This window comes from Panthera onca, chromosome B1 (genome assembly GCF_046562875.1).
Source record: "Panthera onca isolate mPanOnc1 chromosome B1, mPanOnc1 haplotype 2, whole genome shotgun sequence".
NCBI classification, from domain to species: domain Eukaryota; kingdom Metazoa; phylum Chordata; class Mammalia; order Carnivora; family Felidae; genus Panthera; species Panthera onca.
The window spans coordinates 199,728,720-199,753,619 of record NC_138342.1 but is presented as its reverse complement, the minus strand read 5'-3'; positions in this window follow the sequence as shown (position 1 = coordinate 199,753,619).

The window sequence follows — 24,900 nt, the reverse complement described above, 5'->3', positions numbered from 1 at the left end:
CTCCCTTTTATACTCTGGTGGCTACATGACATTTTCTGTGGAACCATGCCCCACAAATTAAGGAATTTCAGGTTTCCTTCCCCTAAGAAATCTTAGAAAGCCCAAGTACATCTCGCACACAGTATTAGATACATAAAGACTTTCCTGTTAGTAAATGGCATTCATGTATTTGCTATTAGGTGTGTTATTTGTGTATCTTCAAGATTTGTTGATGTTGTTTTTCTTTCTTTCCTTCAACTTGTTCAAGTAGAAGGAAACAAAAGGCTTTGACTTGCTGCTGACTCTTCCTTTCCCAACATAGCAGGACGTATTACTGGCAGATTAGAGTAGCACCCACTTACACACTCAGGTTTCACAGAAAAGTATCTCCTAAAAAGCTTAGTAAAGAAATATTTGTATGCTCTGTAATGACAGTAGCGTCTCAGAAATATCATCCGGAAGTTACAACTAAATGTACCAGTCAGATGCTTTATCATCACAGGTGACAGATAGAAGATGGTCTGATATGAAACCTATCAGATTAAGGAACAGTTTGTGTGGTCTCTTTATCATCCGAATGACTGGTCCAGGGGTGGCTGGGTGGCTCATCCGGTTAAGCCTTCAACTTTGGCTCAGGTCATAATCTCGTGGTTCATGAGTTCAAGCCCTGTATCGGGCTCTGTGCTGACAGCCCAGAGCCTGGAGTCTGCTTTGGATTCTGTGTCTCCTTCTCCCTCACTGTCCGTCTCCCATTCATATTCTCTCTCTCTCTCTCTCTCAAAATAAATAAACATTAAAAAAATGATTGGTCCATGATGGGAATAAATCACATACATGCCATATATTCGCTTCCTGAAGAGGCGGTTTATATTACTTTGTTACACATGGGGGCTGGTTAAATTTGGCAATGTTTCATGTAAAAAAATTATTATGGAAAAACTCATTTACTAGAAAACTGTAGTGGGATGCTCTAACTATTAAAATCTAATTTCACAATTTAAGGTAGCTTAATGTGGTGGGGTGTGATTTAAATTATGTTTGTGCCTATAAAATGGTATCGTTCTGCCACTCCCCACTGCTTAAAAATACGGTAAAAACTTTTCTAAACCTTCTTTCTTTGGCCAGAAGAAGTTCAGGATCAATCTGATCATCTCTAACGCACACAGAAAATATTAGGAAAGGTTTAATAGCGGTAAGAAAAACTGTCATAAATAGAGAGGTCAGACAGCATCTGCCTCTCAGCTCCAGGTACTCCTTGAATGTTACAAGGAAGCTTGTTACAAGGAAGCTGGATGATATAAACATCCCCCTCCTTTGCCAGTGGTCACCACTGCGGCAGGAAGGTGTCCCCTGTGCTTGCTCTGTTCCTTCTACCATCTAAGAGCCACCTGGTGGCCCTCATCTTCCAACCTGCCAGTCCTGGCCTGTGTTTTGGATTTCTTAGGACGATGTAAGTTTTCCTGTCTTTGGTCGCTTGCCTGCCACCTTCAGCCTGCCTGTGTCCTGACAGAAGGTTTCCCACTTGTCAGATCTGGGCCATAGTTTCTTGCCGTCCAGATGTGCCATGCTGGCGTCCGGTAGTTTCCTGCCCGCCCGGCCCATTGGCAACCCAAGTTTCAGCCCATGTCTGCTGCAGTGGAAGGCTTCCTGCCAGGGCAGACCAACGCGTGTGCACCAGCTGATGGCCACCCAGTGGGTTTCCTCCATATTGGGCTGCAAACACGCCTTCCGCACTCAAGTTTTCATCTGAGAATTGGAGGATGACACCCTCCAAGCCTGACCTGTCCTTGAGATTCTCTCTCAGTCCCAGGGTATTCTTTAGTGTTCTGCCTCATCTCAGCTTACTATCTAATCTCCTATAAACAGTTAATAATTATTTATATTAAAACTTCCCTGTTCCAACCACTGTGTACTCCTATTCCTGACTCTCCTGCTATATTTATACATTTCCTACAATGAGAAAAGTCTTTGGTATCTATGAGGATGAAACAATGGCTAAGATTCTTATAAAGAGAAATTGAAGACAAAAACAGTCCATCAGTCAACCACCTGCATAATGCATGGCATATTCAGTCCATATCAGAGACCTAGAGTAATTTAATGGCAAAAATAAATTCAATGGTAGGGTACATAATCACTTTCAGAGGATTTGTCCACAAAATCCTATAAATAAGTACTATGGCAGTCTTCACTTCTTGGGGAAATTCACTTATGCATAGCATCTCTATCTCCCATGTCAGTGATATTACTCTACACATTGTACCGAATATCAATACCTCACTTTATGCACTGGAACAGATTCCCCCTTGCATACGCAAGCATTGTGCTTCAGCAATTTTCTCTTCTTACCTCTTGCATCATCTCCCACCTCCCCACCCTTTTAGTACTCGCTGTCATCAGCAAACCAAAGTGCAATAACATGGTCGATCTGAACATCTATGGAACTCAATTGTAAAAGCTTTCTATTAACACCTCTTCCTTCACCTACCACTCCATGATCTCAACTTCCACTTATCCCCACCCTTCTTCCTCTCTTCAATTTATACTTACTAGGCTTTGGTCCCTTCCCTGCTCCTGCCTGGGTCTTTGACAATTTCCATACTGTCAGAGCTAATGGACAGTTCTCAGACCTCTTCTTGGTAAGCCTCAGCACCCTTCACACAGTGGATGACTCTCTTTTGTTTGAAACACATTCTCTTTAGCTTAGAGAATATACTTCACTGTTCAATGCAGTATGCGATTTTCTTTCTTCTCCACTGTCCCCTCCTTCTCGGGCTACTACTGAGGACTCTCTGCCAACCCTTATGCATTGGGATGCTCGAGACTTATCCATGGGACTTGTTTTCTCTTCTTCTACTCGCTTACTTACATGGTGAACACATTAGTCCTGTGTACCCCCAAAGATCTGAATATTTATGTGTTTAGTCTTGACATCACCTCTAAACTTCAGGCTCATGTTATTGTCCTTTGAAACATGTCCACTTAGAGGTCTACCAGTATCCATTTATGCACCTGAAAAAATCACTTCCCTATCAATATAGTGGGAATTAGTAATAAACTAAAATATGAAGCATTAATAATCCCCTGGGTTACGAATCTTCTTGGCACACATCTCACATTGGAAACCACAACTAAGCATTCAAAACTTCATGAAACACCTGAGAATTTGACTGTCATTTAATCGGACAATTATGAATTCCATAAAATCCTATCTGGACGATGCAAAATGTTAGTCTCCACAAGTTCTTACCCCACTCAGTGAATGTTCCATGGGAAAATGCAGGGTATAGGAAAGAGCCGTGGCATTGGTGAGGACTGCTGTTTGGCAACTGAGAGAAAGTAGAAAATAAATGTACTTACCCACATGTGGAGGAAGCTCACGGATGTCTGAATTTCTGAAACAGAAGAGAGAGAGAGAAATCAGAGGAGATGCTGAGTCTGAAATTCACTCCCCCTCCCCCTCCTGTTATGCTGTGTATCAGGTAGGGTGTTCCAGTGGTACCGCAGCACACGGGTGAGTGGGAGAAGGTGACGGACAACATCTCATAAGCACTGCAATGCCGCGTTCCAGTGTCTCTCACAAAGATGACCAAATTAAGGCTGTCAAGTATTTAAGTAGCTACCACAAACATGGTTTTGCAAATGGCTGAAAAGTATTTCTGTAACATTCTCGTTCTCCCTTTTTCCAGTTACACATTTTACAGAATCAAGGGGCTACTTGTGTTTGATTCCTTTAACCATGGCTTCATTCACCATAAGTTTGTTGATCACCCACTATACTATGCTTACAGCTATGTTAAAGAAAGTCCCTTTTTTTTTTAATTTTAGAGAGAAAGAGCATGAGCAGGGGACAGGCAGCAAGGGAGAGAGAGGGAATCCCAAGCATGTTCCATACTCAGCAGGTAGCCTGACATGGGGCTCAGTTCCAGGAGCTTGAGCCCAAATCAAGAGTCAGACGCTCAACCACTGAGCCACCAAGGTTCCCCAAGAAAGTGCTTTTATTCAATTAAGTGGTTTTTATGTTAATTTATTTATCTTGAGAGAGAGAGAGAGAGAGAGAGAGAGCGAGTGAGCAGGGGAGTGGCAAACAGAGAAGGTGAGAGACAGAATCCCAAACATATTCCACATGTCAGCACAGAGCCTGATGGAGGGCTTGAACTCACAAACCACGAGATCATGACCTGAGCTGAAATCAAGAGTCAGCCGCTGAACCAACTGAGCCACCCAGGCACCCCTATTTAAGTTTTAAAAAGACAATATTTTACATGCATAGTAAAATTCTGATTCCCATACATATAGTCCTTGGGAAACATAAGTGGTTCGGACATAAATAAAATATAGAAATATTAGTGATGTATTTCCTGATTCTAAGTTTTTCCAACTTGTCAACATGCCAAAATAAAGAGGGAGAAGGTTTTTGGATGAATATGAAAGGAGTCAATGTCTTCTCGATATTGAATATAAAGCCAGAATAATTCTTTGCCATGTTAGTGATCTCCATATGAGTAATAAAATACAAGCTTTGATTATACATTCCCAATCTGAGAAGCATCAAATGTAAAGAGAGTGTCAAGCATTGTAGAAACCAGTTACATGTTGGCATGAAACCCAACTTCCCCATATAGTCCACATTCCCTACTTTAGCAAATCAGGCAAAACATACTTACGATTACTGGAGCCAGCCATGTGAATTCCGTGCAGTGATTTAGGCAGAGACTAACAAGGATGGAAATGAAATCCCTCCTCTCAACTCACATGTACAAGCACACCCACCACAAGTGTGAACTGCAAGCCATTTTCTGGTGGAAAAACTAATAAGACAGGAAAACATACTCTTTTCCACTTCAAAATGCCAAGCCTTACTTACACCTCTGTGGATTTGACAACACTGCCCTAATCTGGCTGTCCTTCCTCTATTACCTCAGCTTCCCACTGAGGCTTCCTCTCAAAGCCGCCTTAATTTGCTTAATGAAAACTGTGTATAATTGTTGAAGATTTGTGCCACACTAAACTGTCCAAATCATCCTTAAATCTAAAGATTAATTTCCCCTGCAATTACCTTCCTGGCTGTGTCCTGCCTAAGTGTGCGAGCTAGCAAAACTCAAGATGTCCTCAGTGCCCTACACTACTTTGCCCCTTGCACACCTTTCATATTTGAATATATGTGTTTCATTTCTCACCTCTAGTGAACTCACTTGAGGTCCCAGGAGATTTGGGACACTCTATTTTTAAGGAGAAAAGTCAAAATAAATGAAGGACCTAGGACTCTATTTTTATTCCTACCTAATTACTGGTATAGACCCAAAGAGATACCTTACTATTGTTGCAATATTAAAAGAGACATGCCCAAATAAAAATAAAGTCTGCCTAAATTATTCAGCTACTCCAGGACTTCTGAATTTGTTTTAAGTGCTAAAAGCACACTTATCTATGATGACTGACTCAAATTGTTCTTTCTCATACATAAAACAACTTTAATGCATTTCTCCATTTCTTTATTTTCTTTTTTTTTTCCAGATTTTTTTCCCACTTAACTGCATGACAGGACATTTTGAGCCAGTTATTGAAGTCTAATGGATTGATTGATTCTGTTTCATCTTATTCTTTCCAGAGGCAAACAACCAGAATCAATCAAACCTCTAATCCTGAATTCCATATTTGCATGAAGAACTCTGGGGAGTATGACCCACTTTCAATAGCAAGAGAAATAAATCTATTTCCACAATAGTCATATAAGAAGTAATACTGTCCACATTTCCCGGGCACTGTGGAATGAATTTTAAAAGTCCATCTTTGAACTCCAATGATGAGCTAATAAAAATCAAGGTTCATGAACATCACTGGAGCCATCAGTATCATAACATAAGTCAGACTAGCATTTACCTGACTGGGAATTATGATCTTGCAAAAAAAGAAACTCAGGAAAATCTCTGGATTGTTATTTATAAAATAAACAAGTCAAGAGGGCTGGTGCTGCCTCACTTGTCTTCTTCCTGAATCCTCATGAATCTGTAATGTCATAGAACAAAAAACAAACCAACCTGGATTTGTGGTGGGAAAGGAGGGGTCTGAACCTGTGTGAATTCAGATGACTGACCTCAGATCTCAGACACTCATCTTCTGAAAACACAGTGTTAATAAACACCTCACAAGAACTGTTAAAGTATCAGTGAGGTGCTTGTGAAATCACATACAGAGTATAAATATGCATGTAAATATATGTATTTACTAGTCAGAAGATTTCCGGAAGAAAACCTTCATACTTGGTTCACTATGGCTCTGCATGACTAGTTACATCAAAGTGATCACCACTGTTTTTTGTTTTCAACAAGTGATCATTCATCAAAAGTGTCCCTTATTGACCTTCTGTACTTGCAGAGGCAGTGTAAGATAATGATTCAAGGCATAGGCTCTGGAGTCAGACAGGGCATCCTCATTGTACATCTGAGGTTATGATCACAAATCATAGTGGGAATTAAATTGAATTAACTAATACATGTACAGCACAAAGAAAAGTGCCTAACACAATCAACACACTGTAAGTGTTAGCTCTTACTATCTTGACTGACAAAATTTTAGTCCAGGGTCCTATCATTTCTCATTGTTGTGGACTATTTTAAATAGCCCCCTATCTGGATCCGTTACCCCTGACTCAAAGCTTGTGAAATTAACAAAATCTTGAATCTTGTATGTTTCCTGAGATGGTCTTCATATGCATCACAATAACTATTTAGGTGGTAGTTATGCAATCCTCTTGTTCAGACTTACATTCTACTTACATAAATGCACACTTTGAACATATAGCTGTTCCTTCTAGAAATGATAACCACTGCTTTCCTCTTTTTTACCTGAGTTCTTTAGACTTTAATGAGAATCTGACACTTAGCTGAACTAATAATGTTTTAAGTTGACTTCCTAATACTAATGTCAAATAGCATTACTACAAATGTAGTAAAGAAGGAAAGTCAAATTAATACACCTAACAGAGCAAAATCTAGATTTCCATTTTATTTTAATCTGACTTTGGCATTTAGGCTAATGTTTTCCATTTCATTTGCTCTCTCTAACTTGTATCAAGGTTAAAGTAAATTTCTATTACGCTTAGTTCCACGAGTAGAACTTTGAAGACATTGCTATGTAGCTGTTCATTCTCTGTAGTTGAATAACTGTGGAAATGGTGAATATTAAATAGAATCTCAGAAATACACAGTGAGCAAAGACCTCAGAAACCACCTAAGTCAACTCCCTCATCTTTCATGGGAGGGAATCAAGTCCTAGAATCATGACCTCAAAAAGCTATTTAGAGCTGTATCCACTTTAAGGACACAGGTCCCGATTATTCGCCAATGCCACTTCACCTTTCGACCTCATTTTCCACTTTTAATTGTAGAAGATATCTGTCAGGAACTCTAGCTCGGCCATTCATCCGCAACAGACTGGTCACTGGATACAATGCCCCACTGAGGCCTTGGGAGAACACAGAAAAGGAGTTCCTTTCAATATATTTGTCACTTTATTCATATTTTGTGAGCCTGCTATCTATTCATTCATCATGTGGCTATATATCAAATGTTTAAAAATCTGCACAAGACACAGGCACACATAATTACATGTTTTCCTTTGACATTGAGAAATATACTAGATTCATAGAATATTAAAATTAGAAATGACATTACAGACGATCCACTCAAATTCACTCTTTATTTTAGTGGGCTCCTCTATAAAATGAAGGTGATGTGGTTTCTTACAGATCTTGAGGAGGAGCTAAAATGATGAGTGGGAACACAGCAAGTGCTGGTGAGACACAACACCAAAAAACATGAAAAACAAAAAAACACAAAACACACACACACACCACACACACCACACACACACACACACACACACACACACACACACACACACCACAGAGGTGATACTCAACTGGCTAAAAGATACTCTCAATTCCCTGGCAGAACTCCACATGAAAGATTTCTTTAAATGCAAAGACACAGAAAGAAATCTTACTCCCCATGCCTTCTGGTAGACACGAGACAGAGTTCACATTTTCAATCTAATTGCAGTATTGCCAGTATAAAAAGAAAAAATAACCTTAATAATATAAGGTTATAATATATATAATGATAATATTTAATTATAATTAAACGGTATGATAAGATTTCTCTGGCAACATCTTAAACTAAAAATGAAAGGTGGGGGGAATCCTATTCCTCTTACCTCTTTTCTTGCAATGCACTATTTCATCCCCAAGAAACTACCATAATGTTCACGCATTTATTATTAGTTCAATTTTTATTTAGAAACATCAGTCCTGAATGCATTGCAGCCACTTGATTCAAAAAGATATACATTTGTCAGAAATTAATCTCAGTAGAGATTCTGAGTTTAAATAAAGCTTTTGTAAAGTGTCACTCAAGGAAAAAAGAAACAAAGTAGGTTCTAAAATGATTCTTATTTAAAGACTGTCCAGAAGGTACAGGCACGCACTTTTCCAGAGAAAAACATGCCAAATATCACTGCATTCTTCCTCACTATCTTCTCAATTTGGTTTACATCCAAAATGTTCCGGAGAGTAACAGTGACTCCTCAAACAGCATAAATCCACGCACAAGGTTTCTCTGGGGTTTTCTAATGGAATTGCACTTGGTTCCCAGATGTCTGAACCTGGGTTTTGAAGCATTTACTAAAATAGACTCTGGGATCAGATATGCTCTTCCTCCCAGGGTGTAGCCAGCCCTGCCTGGAATGCTGAGACCAAGAGCTTTGGCTCCCATTGCAAATTTCTTTATACCATGACATTGGATTGCAACCTGGCTATTCCAGTGGCCTTAGAACGTCTGCTGGGAGGGAGTATCCGGCAGCAATGCAGTGAAAATGTATCATTCTCTTCCTTATAGTTAAAAAAAATCACTAATACATTATAAAGTACGGAGAAAAACTACTATATCAAGGAAAGGAAAACTGATCCTTCCATTGAGTTTTCTTGCATTTATGTATGTCCCAGGGTTTGTCTTCTCATATCATGTTTTCCATATTGTATCTTATACTTAGGAACACAATGTTGGTTTGAAGACAAGACACCAAGGACCTGAGAAGAAATCCAGAGAGGATGGGTGGGGTTGGACACCAAGCTCCACGTGTGCACATGTCGTGTGTCTTATAGCAGAAACCACCAGCCCGACCAGTGCTTTGCTCTTAATTATTGACACAACATATTAAGAGAGTGGCCTCCACAAGTTGTATCAACTCTCATCTGGAACACACAGATTTGAGCTATAAGACCAGAGGCGGTTTTCTAACTTTCCCTGGCACTGACGATGCCTACCATTAAAATTGAGATTCAAAATTATGGCTAGTCTTCAAGAAATTCAGTTACTTTTGGAAATACTGCTCTCTAATTTTAGCCCAAAACACCTGTTTGGAAGAGAGATATGAAACTGGAAATTATTTTCCCTCAAGTGGTGTATAAAGTTTTATGATTGAAATAATATTCTTCTATCTCAGGGTCAAAATGCCAGTGCTCCCCCCCATCCACTAAAATGTATATGTGATACAAAATGGAATGGATAGGCTGAACACAAACCATAACAAACTATTTCAACACCACGAGAGGATTATTTTCTCTGAAAGCTGCGGAGTCTCCATACAGAAGGAATCTCAACACAGGAAAGAGAAGTCAAGATCAGTAATGAAAACATCCCACCTCCTCCCTTCCATGACCTGTGTCCCTTACCAGAAACACCCACATTCGATGCTGGGCCGAAAGCTTAGTGATCACCTGCCTTTGGCACATCTGCTGGGGTTTGAAGGGGCCAAAACATCTCCAAGGCCATTTTTCCCATGTGTGCAAATACACTGCAGTGGTACACGTCTCAGACGCAAGAGCAAAGGACAGAACTTAAAACAGCAGGGCTTCTCCGAGGAATCGGGAGCGCCTCACACTGGAAATGAGGACAGCACTGCCAGAAAACACATGCCTAAGGACGTGCATCAAGCCACCTGCTACGTGCAGCCCTGAGGGTTTTCAAGCAAGAGTAGAGACTGTCATTGAGACCAAGGACCACTCACAATCTTATTAGGGTGAAGAAAAAAAGTCAGTCCTGGAATGACTTCAAATCACGTAAGAGACAATACACAGGGTGGGGATGGGGGCAATCAATAGATCAGATACCCAAAAAATATTTGACTTAAAACAGAAGAGGACTGACCCTAAAATATGAAGTCAAAAGCCAAAACGCCACCTACAAATAACACAAAATCCTATGGTTTCTGATGTGTCTGCAATAATAATAAACAGAAACAAGAAAGAGGTCTTACAGAAGTCCTTTGATTGATGGGGGGAAAGTTCTAATTCACTGTGTGTGTGTGTGTGTGTGTGTGTGTGTGTGTGTAAGAGCCGGTCTTGCTTTAAGACAAGATAAGTGTACTGTTACATAGGCAAGCACTCAGACAACTTACTCACACATTATTCATCTACAAATAACACTTAAGGACACTTTTCAGCCCATCAAAAACAAAACGAGATCAAAATGTTAAAGTTGTTTGTAAAATGACTGCCAGCATTACTGAAATCAGGAAAGCATAAGAAGTCTGAGAAGATTTTTTTTAATGTTATTTAAATACTTAGCTTTTCTTTCCTGGAAAGGTAAGTACGAACAGTTGGCTGTCTCTGTCCCCTCCCTGTAGTGGTCACAGAACTCCCTGGCACAGTGGTGCCCCATTGGACTGGGCAAGGTGTGTGCCAAAGCCCTGAGAAGGAGACACCCTTGGTCTCCAGGACATGGAACCACAGATTAGTTGTCAATGATAGTTAAGGGTTTTTGAAATATTCTCTACGAGGGGCACCTGGGTGGCTCAGTCGGTTAAGCATCTGACTTCGGCTTAGGTCATGATCTCATGGTTGATGAGTTCCAGCCCCAAGTCAGGCTCTGTGCTGACAGCTCAGAGCCTGGAGCCTGCTTCCGATCCTGTGTCTTCTTCTTTCTCTGCCACTCCCCCGTCTGTGCCCCATCTCTCCCTGTCTCTCAAAAAGAAATAAAAATGTTATTTTTTTAATATTCTCTAGGAAACAAATAAGTCACCTAGATTATTCAAAATCATGTAAAATTTAAATAAACTGAAATTGTATATTTTACACACATATCACACATAATATATGCATGAATAAATACACATACACACAGAATTTTATATTTAATGAAGAGTGAATATTATTTTTGACTGTACATGAAACACCAACAAATAGAATGATGTACAGGGCAGAAAAGAACGTCTCTAATTCTAAAGAATCATCATACAGAATATGTTCTCTCACTGTTGAAATCAGTAACAAAGCACATGCCTAGGAAGTAAATTACACACTACCTTCTAACCCTTGGATTAAAGAAGTCATTAAAATAAATCTCACAGAACACATAAACCAGAATACATTAAAAGTGCACACAAACTGTGGTACTGAAACACCGTTTACAAGGAAATCTATAGCTTTAAATACATTTACCAGAAAAACTGAATGAAAAAAAACCAAACAAGCGTGTGAAGCATGAACACAAAAACTCAAATAGGAACTACACAATTAACCCCCCAAAAGAAGCAATGACATAATAGAGATGAGGGAAGGAAGCAGTGAAATAGAGGACATCATTAGGATCAAAAGTGGTAACAGGGGCACTCAGGTGGCTCAGTCAGTTAAGTGTCCCACTCTTGATTTCAGCTCTGGTCATGATGTCACAGTTTGTGACACTGAGCCTTGTGTGGGGCTCTGCGCTGTCAGTGCAGAACCTGCTTGGGATTCTCCCTCTCTCTCCCTCTCTCTCTGCCCCTCCCACACACGTGAGCACTCTCTAAATAAATAAATAAACTTTAAAAAATTAAAGAAGTGATGACATAAGGGGCGCCTGGGTGGCTCAGCCGGTTGTGAGTCTGATTGGGCTCTGTGCTGACAGCTTGGAGCCTGGAGCCTGCTTCAGATTCTGTGTCCCTCTCTCTCTCTCTCTGTCCCTCTCCCACTCATGCTCTGTCTCCATCTTAAAAGTAAAACATTAAAAAAATTTTAAAAAAAAGAAGTGATAATCAATAAGGGATAAAAGATTTGTAATAATGGATTTAAAAGAGAAGAAAACACCTGGAAAGACTATTCAAGAACAAAAAACAGGATTACAGAAATAAATAAAATATAAAATTGTAAGAGTTACAGAAAAATAAGGGTGTCTGGGTGGCTCAGTTGGTTAAGCATCCGATTCTTGATTTTGGCTCAGGTCATGATCTCACAGTTCTGCACTGACAGCCAGCATGGAGCTTGCTTGGGATTCTCTCTCTCCCTCTCTTTCTGCTCCTCCCTCTTGTTCTCTCTCTCTCCCTCAAAATAAATAAACTTAAAAAAATTAAAAAAAAAAGTTACAGAAAAGTAAACATGCCCCAAAATGATAAATATATGGCAATGTATTTTGATACATATTCATAAGCAATTATCCATAAATCAATTAAAATGCTAAAGACCTTCATCTACACACACAAACACAATGTCTTACGTGTTACTGCATTAAATTTATAAAGAAAATTAACCTTTGTAAAATGTGTTTTCCAAAAATTTAACAATTATTTGTATACTTTGTCCTATTTCTATATACCATAGGTAGGAGGCTATTGATTTTAAAATAAGAATGATGAAGAATCAAAGTCCTATTTCACATCTGAGCTTTAACTTAATTGCTCATATTGTAGTTGGAATATTTCATCTGACAGTGGATGATGAAACAGATGGTTAAACATACTCAAGAAACACAAGAGTACCATTATATCAGGAAATCTGTCAATGAAATTCATGATGTTAATAAAGTAATAAGTTACATCATTATCTCAATGAACAGAGTAAACTTCTAATGCAATTCAACATTTTTATGATTAAACCATCAAAAATAGGAAGCTTCCTTAACCTGATAGGTTTTTAACAACTCATGTAAACTTTTTATCGTAACTCATGTCTTTTGAAAACAAGATCAAAGGGTATTCACTATCACTGTTATTATGTTATTTTATTTTCAGAGAGAGAGAACACAAGCAGGGGACAGGTGGAGGGAGAGAGAGGGGGAGAGAGAGAATCTCAAGCAGGTTCCTCACTCAGCACAAAGCCCGATGGGGAACTTGAACCCATGACCCTGGGATCATGACCTGAGCCAAAATCAAGAGTCCGACATTCAACTGATTATTCCACCCAGTGTCCATCACCGTTATTTTTTTTTAAACATAGAATTTGAAGGTCCTGGACAACACAATGCAATATCATGAAGACAAATGAGAAGTACAAAAGGAAAAAGAACATTTCTATTTGCATATGAAATCATTATCTATAGTGAAAATTTAACAGGATCAAGAACCTATATAAATCAAAAAAAGAAAAGAAAATCTTGGGGATACCAGACCACCTTACAAAAATGAATCCTGTTATTTATACCAGGAAATATGCTGCAAGGTAAAACAATACTCATAAAAGGTTAAACTATACCTATAAATTGAAAGTAAAAGTAGAAGATTTTAATGTCGAAAACTAAAATTCTATTCAAAGAAAAAGGGATACTGCACAGGAGAGCATACAGTCTTCATGGATAGAGAAAGTTAAGGAAAGTTGTTAATTTCAAACCTCTTCACACTGATGTATTATAATGTATGTATTATAATAGTACATTAATGTACTATTAATAGTAATGCATTTCAATGTATTCTGGATTAAAATTTCCACAGCAGTTTTTGAGAATTTAAGTATATTTTTCCAAATGTATACCAAGATTTAAAAACTAGAGCCATTTTGATAAAGACCAATGAGAATACGCTTGTCATACCCAATAGCAAGTTATACTACAAGGCATAATAATAAGAAATTGCAATACTAACCCAAAGACAGGTAAATGGAATGGAATATTCCATTTCAATATCATACCCATGTGCACATGAAAACTATGCATACAATTTGCACATATATACATATAAACATATGTGTGTATATATGTATATATACAATATAAAATATGTATATATATAATATACAATATAAAATTTCAGTTAATGGTATTGAAATAAAAACTCTAAGTGGCAAATAAAACTGCATACCTATCTTACATTATATGCAATAGAAGACCCTCATAAATTAAATTCCTTATATAAAAGCTAAAATACAAATATAATAGCAAAAATGTCAAAGAACATCTTTGTCTCCTTTAACTGATGAAGAACCTCTTAAATACGACCCTGAATACATAATTTATGATGCCAAACATTGACTACATACAATTAAAATCATCAATACAACAAAAGGCTTAGAGTTTTTCAAAAATTTAGGAGACAAGGCTGGCCATATCAGAAAAGCATATAAATTAAAAATATCAAAAAATTTATGTATTATCTGAAAATGATATGAAAAGAGTAGGAAAATGATCAGGGAATGGGCTTTTCATATTCAGGAAAATTATAATGACTAATTTCATACAGCGATGTTCACTGTATTACCCAGATAATTGAAAATTAAAACAATATTTTTGCTGTACAGATTGTAAAAATTTACAAAGTTAAGTAACACCAGATGTTGGCAACTACAGAAAAACAAGCTTCATGTATTCTGAATAAGAATGAAGCCTACTACAGCCTCTCTGGACAGCGCTCCAGTGGATCTTAAGGAACATACATACACCCAGGGGTTCACACTGCCTCAGGAACACATCCACAGACATAATACTCGAGTCAGCCCACCGTGCACATCCACAAGGTTCACAAGTGTTCACAGTGGCTCAGGAACCCGTCCACAGACACAATACTCTAGTAAGCTCCCTGCGCCCATCCACAAGGACAGCTGATTATGAATATCCATCACACTATTCTTGTGTGTGGCAATAGGGAGATGCAAATATTACATGTTCATCTCAAGGAAATCTCATCAATAAGATGAAAGAGTTCATTATGTGCCAAGAACTGTTCAATTCCATACAGATAGTAAATTCTTTATCAGTACAATGGAATATTTTTCAGTTATTAGAAACAGTGAGCTGGAAGCTTAAAGATTTACCCAAAAAGATATTCAGTAAACAGTGTGCAGTCTGAAAAATGCATGGGTGTACACGTGTGTGTATGTGAATATTGACGCTATTCATATCAAGTCTGAAGATGTGCATATACAACACCACAGAACAAATCTACGTATAATTCTAAGGTACATACAGAATTAAGCAAATGCACAAGGTCCACTGTAGTGAGTTTCAGGGGGATATGGGAAGGGAGTGGTGATTACAGATGAAAAGAAAAAAAAAAGATGGAAACAAAAAAGGAGGGAGTGCTTCTGAAATAGGATGTGAGGTACTCAGTGCATCGTCTCCCCAGTGAAATTGTCACAGCTTGTGAAAATAAGAAAAAAACAAACACATGAAGACTCTGGTTATCTCTTCAAGGGCTCACAGCAAACAAGCAAAGGAAATAACATTTATTCAAGAAAATCTACTGAACTTCACTAAGAGTCTGCAGCATGTAAGCCATAACCCAGTCGCTCCCACTGGTCCCCAGGGCAGTGTGGCCTCAGCTCGGGCTCAGGTAGAAAAGGGAAGACTCCCACTCAGCTAGGTTCCCAGCCTAGTGCCCAGGGAATGGGCACCAGCACGTCTCACCTGGCCCGCAGCTGCAAGCAAGCACGAAGGAGGCCCGGGGCTCTTACTCTGCACCCAACGGTCCACTTGGAGAACAGAGATTCTACCCCAAGCATGGCAGTTTGAAAACACTGGGACCCAATTGCCCTGCCCCAGCTCACAATCAGGGTATGAATTCCATGGTGAATAACGAGACATGAGAGGACAAAGGACTACCATCCCAATCAGCATCCAATGAATAGAACAGGGGCATCGCTCCCAGAGAAGTGAGCTGCTGTCCCTGTTGCCGTCCTTGGAGCACTGGTCACAGGGCAGGTCTGCTCAGGAGGGAAAGAAGTCCACAGGGGCACGTGGGGTAAGGAAAAGAATGATGTTGTGTAAGGGTACGAAGTTGCAATGGGGAGTAAATAAGACAGATTAAATGCATAGTATAATGAATATAGACAACGATAGTTTTGCAATGTGAGAGAGGTGTTAAATATCACTACAATGGCAATCACGTTACAATATATCAATGTATTGAATTAACATGGTGCATATCTTAGATTCAGACAAGGTTATGTGTCAAATATATTCAATTAAATAAAGGTCATAAGAGCAATAAGAAAGTCTGTAAGAGCTCTACAGACCCCACCAACTGGACTGACTTTATGAGGAACAGAGTTTAGGGACGTTCAGTCCTAAGGGAAGTGTCAAATTGATAGAGATCTTGGTGGTGAGTAATTCAATAGAAGTTGCTGTCCTCCTAATAGCAACATGTGAGAGTTGATCATTAGAGGTTTAACAGGGAAGACCAGAGAAGAGATGGCTAAGAAGGGCTCTCTTAGGGGGGCACCTGGGGACTCAGTCAGTTAAGCATCTGACTTCGGCTCAGATCATGATCTCACAGCTCGTGAGTTGGAGCCCCATGTTGGCAGCTCAGAGCCTGGAGCTTGCTTCGGATTCTGTGTCTCCCCCTACCTCTGCCCCTCCCCTACTCTCTCTCACTCTCAAAAATAAATATACATTAAAAAATTAAAAAAAAAAAAAAAACAATAGAGCCATCAATGAAAACCAGCTAAAAGCACAACAACCCCTCCCTGGGTGGTGGGCACATACCCAGACTGCATCCTCTGAAGAGCAACATAAGAGTAAACAATGAAATCCAGCCCTGGTCAAGTGTCCAGAGTTGCTATGATATATTAACAGAAATGTCCAGCTTTTACTGTCTCTTTCCTGGTCTCACCATTCACCTTCTGGCTGGTCTGCTGTTATACTCAGCAGTTGGCTTCTAATACATGTTAGTTGGTTGAACACTAACAGTCGGTTTAAAATGCAAAAGTCAAAGAATGCAATATGCCCTATCAACAAAATAAAGGACAAAACAAGAACAAAACAAGATCTCAATAGACAAAGAAAAACAACATTTGAAAAAGTTCAACACATCTTTACCAAAAACAGAGAAAACTAACAAAAACACGTAATAGACTAGAAATACGAGGTAATTTCCTCAACTTTAAAATTGGCATCTACAGGGGCACCTGGGTGGCTCAGTTGGTTAAGCGTCTGATTTCAGCTCAGGTCATGATCTCGCAGTTTGTGGGTTCGAGCCCCACATCAGGCTCTGTGCTGACAGCTCAGCATCAGGCTCTGTGCTGACAGCTCAGAGCCTGCAGCCTGCTTCAGATTCTATGTCTCCCTCTCTCTCTGTCCCTCCCCTGCTCAAACTCTCTCTCTGTCTCTCTCTCTCTCAAAAATAATTATACATTAAAAACTTCTTAAATTAAATTCATTAAAAAATGTTTTTTGGCTACAAATAATACCATGAACAAAGTGAAAAGACAAGGTACAATGGATAAAATATTTTCAAATCCTGTATCTAATAAGGGACTTCTATCTGGTATTCATAAAGAACACTTACGACTCAATAACAGAATGCTAAATAGCTCAAGTCATGGGTAAGAAACTAAGTACACATTTCTGTGAGGAGGTATATAAATGACCAATATGCACACAAACACCTGCTCTCGGGAAATAACAAATCAAAACCATAATGAGAAATCACCACACACACAGTAAAAGGCTATAATAAAAAATGCAGATATTGGGAAAGAAGAATCTGTTTAAGTAGTGGCGATGGGGTTTCCTATCCTGCAGATAAGGAGCACGGAAGTCTCCACCCCATGCTAACAAGTGTAAAGCTGAACAGGCTGATCCAGGAGGGAGGGGAGGACAAAGGACAAAGTCCCACCACCAGATGGGAGAAACAGACAGGCAAAAGCAAGGAATCAAGGCCTCCTGGAACAGAGACTCAGCAGGAACTAGTGTCAGGGCAGGAAAACCAGAAATGTAATCCAGCGCAAAAACGTTGACAGTTAAAAGCTCCAAGGAGACCCAGTCATAGGGGGTGTCCCAACATATAATGAGATTTATCGCCAGGAACGTGACCAGGCTCCCACAAGAAATATTAGAGAAAAATCTCATTGAGCTGCCAGCAGGGGGAGGGGAAAGGAAACAGAAATATGTCACTGCCCAGCTGTTTCTCTTAACAAGGCCCACCCTCAGAAGAAACAAATTAACCACAACCCAACCTCCCTCTGTATGACCAGAACCAAAATGACCTGGGGAAGGGAAATCTCTGAATCCACCCACTCTAACAGCCTGTCCCACATAAGAAGAGAACAAAACAAAACAAAACAAAACAGTGAGAAGTACTTGTGAAGTTTCTAGTTCAGAGGTGCAGGGTCAGTAAGACAGACATCTAATCACAGGACTATAGGACATGTCTACTACCCATACACCTCACCATTACTTACTACAGGCTTATTAACATGCTTGGCCTTCAACAAGGTAAGAAATGTAAATGATACGCTAAGAAAGAAGAAAATGGGATCATAGAAAAGCGTCAATTAAAACCATAAAAGAGGGGCTCCTGGGTGGCTCAGTCAGTGAAGCGCCCGACTTCAGTTCAGGTCATGATCTCATGGTTCGATGAGTTTGAGCCCCACACCGGCCTCTGTGCTGACAGCTCAGAGCCTGGAGCCTGCTTCAGATTCTGTGACTCCCTCTCCCTCTGCCCCTCCCTGCTCACACTCTGTCTATCCCTGTCTCTCAAAAATAAGTAAACATTTAAAAAAAAATGAATTTACATCAACAATCTAAGTTTCAACATTAGGAACTAGAAAAAGACTTGTATATTAAATCAAAAGTAAACAGAATAAAAGAAATAATTAAATTACAACAGAAATCCAATGACACTGAAAACATAATTTTTTTTAATGTTTATTTTTGAGACAGAGAGAGACAGAGCATGAACAGGGGAGGGTCAGAGAGAGAGGGAGACACAGAATCCGAAGCAGGCTCCAGGCTCCGAGCTATCAGCACGGAGCCCGACGCGGGGCTTGAACTCACAGACCGTGAAATCATGACCCGAGCCGAAGTCGGACGCTTAACCGACTGAGCCACCCAGGCGCCCCGACACTGAAAACATAAAATCAATAGAAAGCCAAAGAAAATAAAACCTGGCTATTTGAAAAGATGAATAAGGTTGATAATTTTCTAGCCAGGCTAACTATTTAGAAGGCAAAGAGGCTACAAATTACTAATAACAAAAATAAAACAGAGGATGTTACTAGATCCGCTAGAAATTAAAAGGATATTGAAGGGATACTATGAACAACTCAGTTCCCACAATTTGATAACAATTCCTTGAAATTCAATTTTTCATATAGGAAAACACAGATGATCTCAATAGGCCTGTATCTATTAAATAATTTAAATAAATAATAATCTCCCAAAACAGAAAGCACCAAGCCTAGATGGGTTCACTGGTGAGTTCTACCAATCATTTAAAGAAATGAAAATGCAAGTTTTCTACAATCTTTTTCAGAGGACAGATAGCAGGGAAATAATTCCTAACTCATTCTCTAAGGCAAGCATTAGTTTAAAACTGCAACCAGACAAAGACATTACAAGAAAACATAACTACAGACAAATATCTCTCATAAACATTGATGTAAAATTCCTCAACAAAACATTAGCAACTTAATTCCAAACAAGGGTAAAAAGAACTATACAACATGACTAAGCGGGATTTACTTCTGGTATGTAACACTGATCCAACATTCAAAAATTAATTATGAAATCTATCATAAAACAGTCTAAAAAGGGAAAAATCAGATGATCATACCAACTGTTACAGAAAAAAACACTTGACAAACTCCAAAACCGATTCATGATAAGAACTCTCAGTAAAATAGGAATACAAGTGACTTTCTTAACTTGTAAAAAAGTATCTACTAGGAACCCACAGCTAACATCATACTTTACCATGAGAAACTTAGAGAGTAAAGATTTCCCAACAAGGTCAGGGGCCAAGCAAGGAGGTCACCTCCCACCATTCCTTCTCAACTTTATGCTGGAAGAATTAGTTAATGCAATAAATCAAGAAAGAATGGTATAAACTTTGGAAAGGAAAACCTAACACTGTCTTTGTTCATAAATGTCATGATCATATAGATAGAAAATCAGAAAGAATCAACCAAAAAAAATCCTCCTGGATATCACGTGGAACTAACATGTGATATAAAGAATTGGCAAAATGCAGAGTCGATATGCAAAATCATTTAGTTTTGTATATACCAACAATAAACAGGTAGAATTTGAAATGAAATACACAATATCATTCAGATAAGACCTCAAAAATAAAATACTTAGGTAAAACTCTAACAAAATATGTATAAGATCTATGTAAGGAACACTACAAAACAGTGGTGAACGAAATCAAAGAATGAAATAAGTGAAGAGATACTATATGTTCATTGATAACAAAACAATATTGTCAAGATGTCAGTTCTTCCCAACATAGTTGGTAGATTCGGTGAAATCCCAGTCAAAATCCCAGCAAATTATTTTGTGAATATCCACAAACTGATTCTGAAGTTTATAAAGAGGATTAAAAAAAAAAACAGAGCACAGAACAACATATTGAAAGAGGAGGGGGGAGGAGCCAAGATGTCAGAACAGCATGGAAGTTTTTTGTGTGTCTCGTGTCCATGAAATACAGCCAGACCACTAAACCATCCTACACACCTAGAAAACGGATTGGAGGATTAACACAGCAGTCTGCACAACCTGAACCACAGAATTCAGTAGGTACGTGGCATAGAGAGGTGAACTTGGGGAGAGAGAAGCCGGTGGCAGGCAGGGAGCCACCTTTGCAGGTGGAGAGAGGACGGAGACTGGGGCGGGGGAGAATACAGAAAAGCACCCCTCCCCAAAAGCAGCTGGAGAGAAAGTGTAAAATTGGAAACAGCCGCAGGGATTAAACTAAAATGGGAGAAAGGAGAGGGTTTAAATTCCATTAAGACTGCAAACAAAGGGAGCATGAAGGCTGCCACTCCACAGCTCCATACCTGGCAGTGCTCTGGTGGGAAGGGAGAATCCCCAGGAACAGAGTGGGGTCCGTGAGGTTCTGGGGCCACACGGGGAAAAGCAGTTCCACTGCTGGAAGGGCATTTGGGAGAGACTGTTGAAGCCACCTGGTCCCAGCAGATCCCGGAAGGCGGCCACATTCGCTGGTGCTGGGGCAAGGTCGTTAAGGGTGAAGCCAGGTGCTGGATGTGTGTTGTGATTTTCCATAGTCCCTGAAAAGCTGCTGCTACACTGTCTGCAATTTGGGGGGGGTGGGGGGGGGGCTGGCACCTGGCCACAGTCTTGGGGCACCGGCAGCAGCACGGTCCAGCGGGCATTCCTGGGTGCAGCTGATATTCGGCCGTTGCTCATTCGGCCATTGCTCAGTGAGACCCTCCTGCAGGGGGGGGCGTAATGGGGCAAAGCCGCAGTCCTTCGGAAGTAAGGGGTCAGGAAAACAGCCGTATCTGAGACAAAACTCGGGACAGAGGTACTGCCTGGGGCCTGGTCATGGAGAGTGAAAAGGCAGGGAGTGGATGAGAGCTGAAGACGGAGGACCAGTGCACGATTGCTGATAGGGGAGAACACACTGCGTTGCTGGGTGGCGCCATTTTTACCACTCCCGTGCATGCGCATACACCTACAAACCCTGCAACACTCCACCCCAGTAGGCTAGCAGCGCCATCTAGTGGAGAACAGAGCCGTTACACTGAGCCCCGCCCAACTGGGCCAGCCCCGCCCAACTGGGCCGACCTCGCTCTTCAAGAACACAAGTCACACCGCCAGCTTAATTTATGGACTATAAAGCACTACATAGTCTGACTTCTAGGGGAAAATGAAGTAATTTCAGTCCTACTTCAATCTGTTAGGTCCATCTATTCAATTTTCTTCCTGTTTTTTTTCTTTTCTTTTTTTTACTCTTTTACACTATTCTTTTTCTTGAATACAGAAAGAGAAAAAAAATCATTTTACTTTTAATTTTTATTAAAAATGTTTCTTTAATTTTTTTCCCTACTATATTCTTAACTTTTGTGCAAATATTTTTTCAAACTCTACTTTTTCCCATCATCTCATTTTAGTCTACTTCAGTGTATTCATTTTTTCAAATTCTCAAACAATTTCCTTCCCCCCCCACTTTTTTTCCTCTAATCTGTCAAATCGCTTTCAACACCCAGACCAAAACATACCTAGGATCTAGCATCATTTATTAGATTGTGTGTGTGTGTGTGTGTGTTTAAGTTTTTAACTTAATATGTTTTTTCATTTTTTTTATTTTAAGTTTTCTACCTCATTAATTCCTTTTATCCCTTCAAAATGACAAAACTAAGGAATTCATGCCAAAAGAAAGAACATGAAGAAACCACAGCCAGGGATTTAACCAACAAAGATACAAGCAAAATGTCTGAACCAGAATTTAGAATCACGAAAATAAGAATACTAGCTGGAGTCGAAAATAGATTAGAATCCCTTTCTGCAGAGATAAAAGAAGTAAAAAATAGAATGAAATTAAAAATGCTATATCTGAGCCATAATCACGGATGGATGCAGCGGCAGCAAGGATGGATGAGGCAGAACAGAGAATCAGTGATATAGAGGACAAACTTATAGAGAATAATGAAGCAGGAAAAAAGAGGGAGATTAAGGCAAAAGAGCATGATTTAAGAATTAGAGAAATCAGTGACTCATTATAAAGGAACAACATCAGAATCATACGGGTCCCAGAAGAGGAAGAGAGAGAAATTGGGGTAGAAGGGTTATGTGAGCAGATCATAGCAGAAAACTTGCTAACCTGGGGAAAGACACAGACATCAAAATCCAGGAAGCACAGAGGACACCCTCTAGATTCAACAAAAAATGACCATCACCAAGGCATATCATAGTCAAATTCACAAAATACTCAGGCAAGGAGAGAATCATGAAAGCAGCAAGGGAAAAAAAGTCCCTAACATACAAGGGAAGACAGATCAGGTTTGCATCAGACCATCCACAGAAACCCGGCAGGCCCAAAGGAGTGGTGGGATATATTCAATGTGCTGAATCAGGAAAATATGCAGCCAAGAATTCTTTATTCAGCAAGGCTGTCATTCAAAATAGAAGAAGAGATAAAAAGTTTCCCAGACAAACAAAAATTAAAGGAGTTTGTGACCACTAAACCAGCCCTGCAATAAATTATAAAGGGGACTCTCCTGAGGGGAGAAAAGATGAAAATATATATGTATGTATATATACATATACACATATATATGTGTATGTATATGTATATACATATATATGTATATATGTATATATATGTATATACATATACATACACATATATATGTGTATATATATGTATATAAAATATATTTTTCATCTTTTACATATATTTTTAATATTTTTTATATTTATATTTATATTTATATTTTATATTTATTTATGTTTATTTATAATTTTAATTACACACACACACACCAAAAGCAACAAATATTAGAAAGGACCAGCGAACACCACCAGAAACTCCAAGTCTACAAGCATCATAATGGCAATAAATTCTTATCATTCAGTACTCACTCTAAACGTCAATGGACTCAATGCTCCAATCAAAAGACACAGAGTAACAAAAGACATTTGGTTCACAGTGTATATATATTGTTTATCAGTGTTTTATATATATGTCCTGCCTACCCATATAAATTGAAAATTTAGATTAGGAAATATGTCTTAGTATCTCCAATGCCTATCCCAATAACTCAACAATTATCATATAGTTGTCAATTTAGTAAATATTTGATTATGGAAATAAAAAATAAATTAGCCCTGCCTTAGGTACGGTTCCCTAGGAAATAGATTTTGAACAGAGATTTGCATACAGAAGATCAACTGAGGAGTGACTGCTCTGGAACACCCAGAACAGGGTGATGCTATTGCAACGAAGGCTTCAGCCCATCCTACAGGAGCTCTGGAGCCATGATGGCTCTTCGTTGCTGTCCCACGTTGAAATCTGAGACTTTATGTACCCACATCAACCACTAAATGGAGGCTGTCCCTAGGGAGGGGCATAACCTTGGAAGAGACGACTCCCCTCAGCAAGAAGTAATTACTAGAGGGACTGACTAGCTGTGAATCATCATTACACAACACTCATAACACCTGGGGAAAGGAAAGTTTTGGGCCAGCAGAGGGGATCTGGCTGTGCACCTCTGTATCACTGGAGTACCAGTGTTTTGGTTGTGAGAACTAATCATACATGTGAAGAGACATATTTGCTGTTATTTGTACTTGGCTTCATATTTGATGTATTGACGTTACATCTCCATTAAATAAATTCTGAAAGCCAATTTGTCTCAAGAATTTAAACAGTAACTACTACATATTTTACTCAATACCTTCCTTTATTTTTAAAACAAAATTTTTAATTAATGTTTTTTATTTATTTTTGAGAGAGAGAGAGAGAGAGACACAGAGTATGAGCAGGGGAAGGGCAAAGAGAGAGGGAGACACAGAATCGGAAGCAGGCTCCGGGCTCCAAGCTGACAGCACAGAGCCCAATGAGGGGCTCGAACTCAAGAACCGTGAGATCATGACCTGAGCTGAAGTTGGAACTTAACCGACTGAGCCACCCAGGAGCCCCCTCAAAACTTTCCTTTAAAAAATTTAAAATATTATTATGGCTGAGTCTCCAAATATTTTCCTTTAAACAGCAGACAAACCTGCACAGGTACAAAGATTATAAACTCAGCTTTGCACAGTGCACCTAACTTGATCTAAAGCATCAACACCATAGATATAAATTATTTATTATTATTCTTATAACTTCCAAAGTTATTGCTTTATTTATGTTGATAGTTTCCTAGGATTTCTGAATAATTTTCATTCCTTTACGGGAATCCAGGTTGCAGAATTTGGTTGGGATTAATAAAACCTG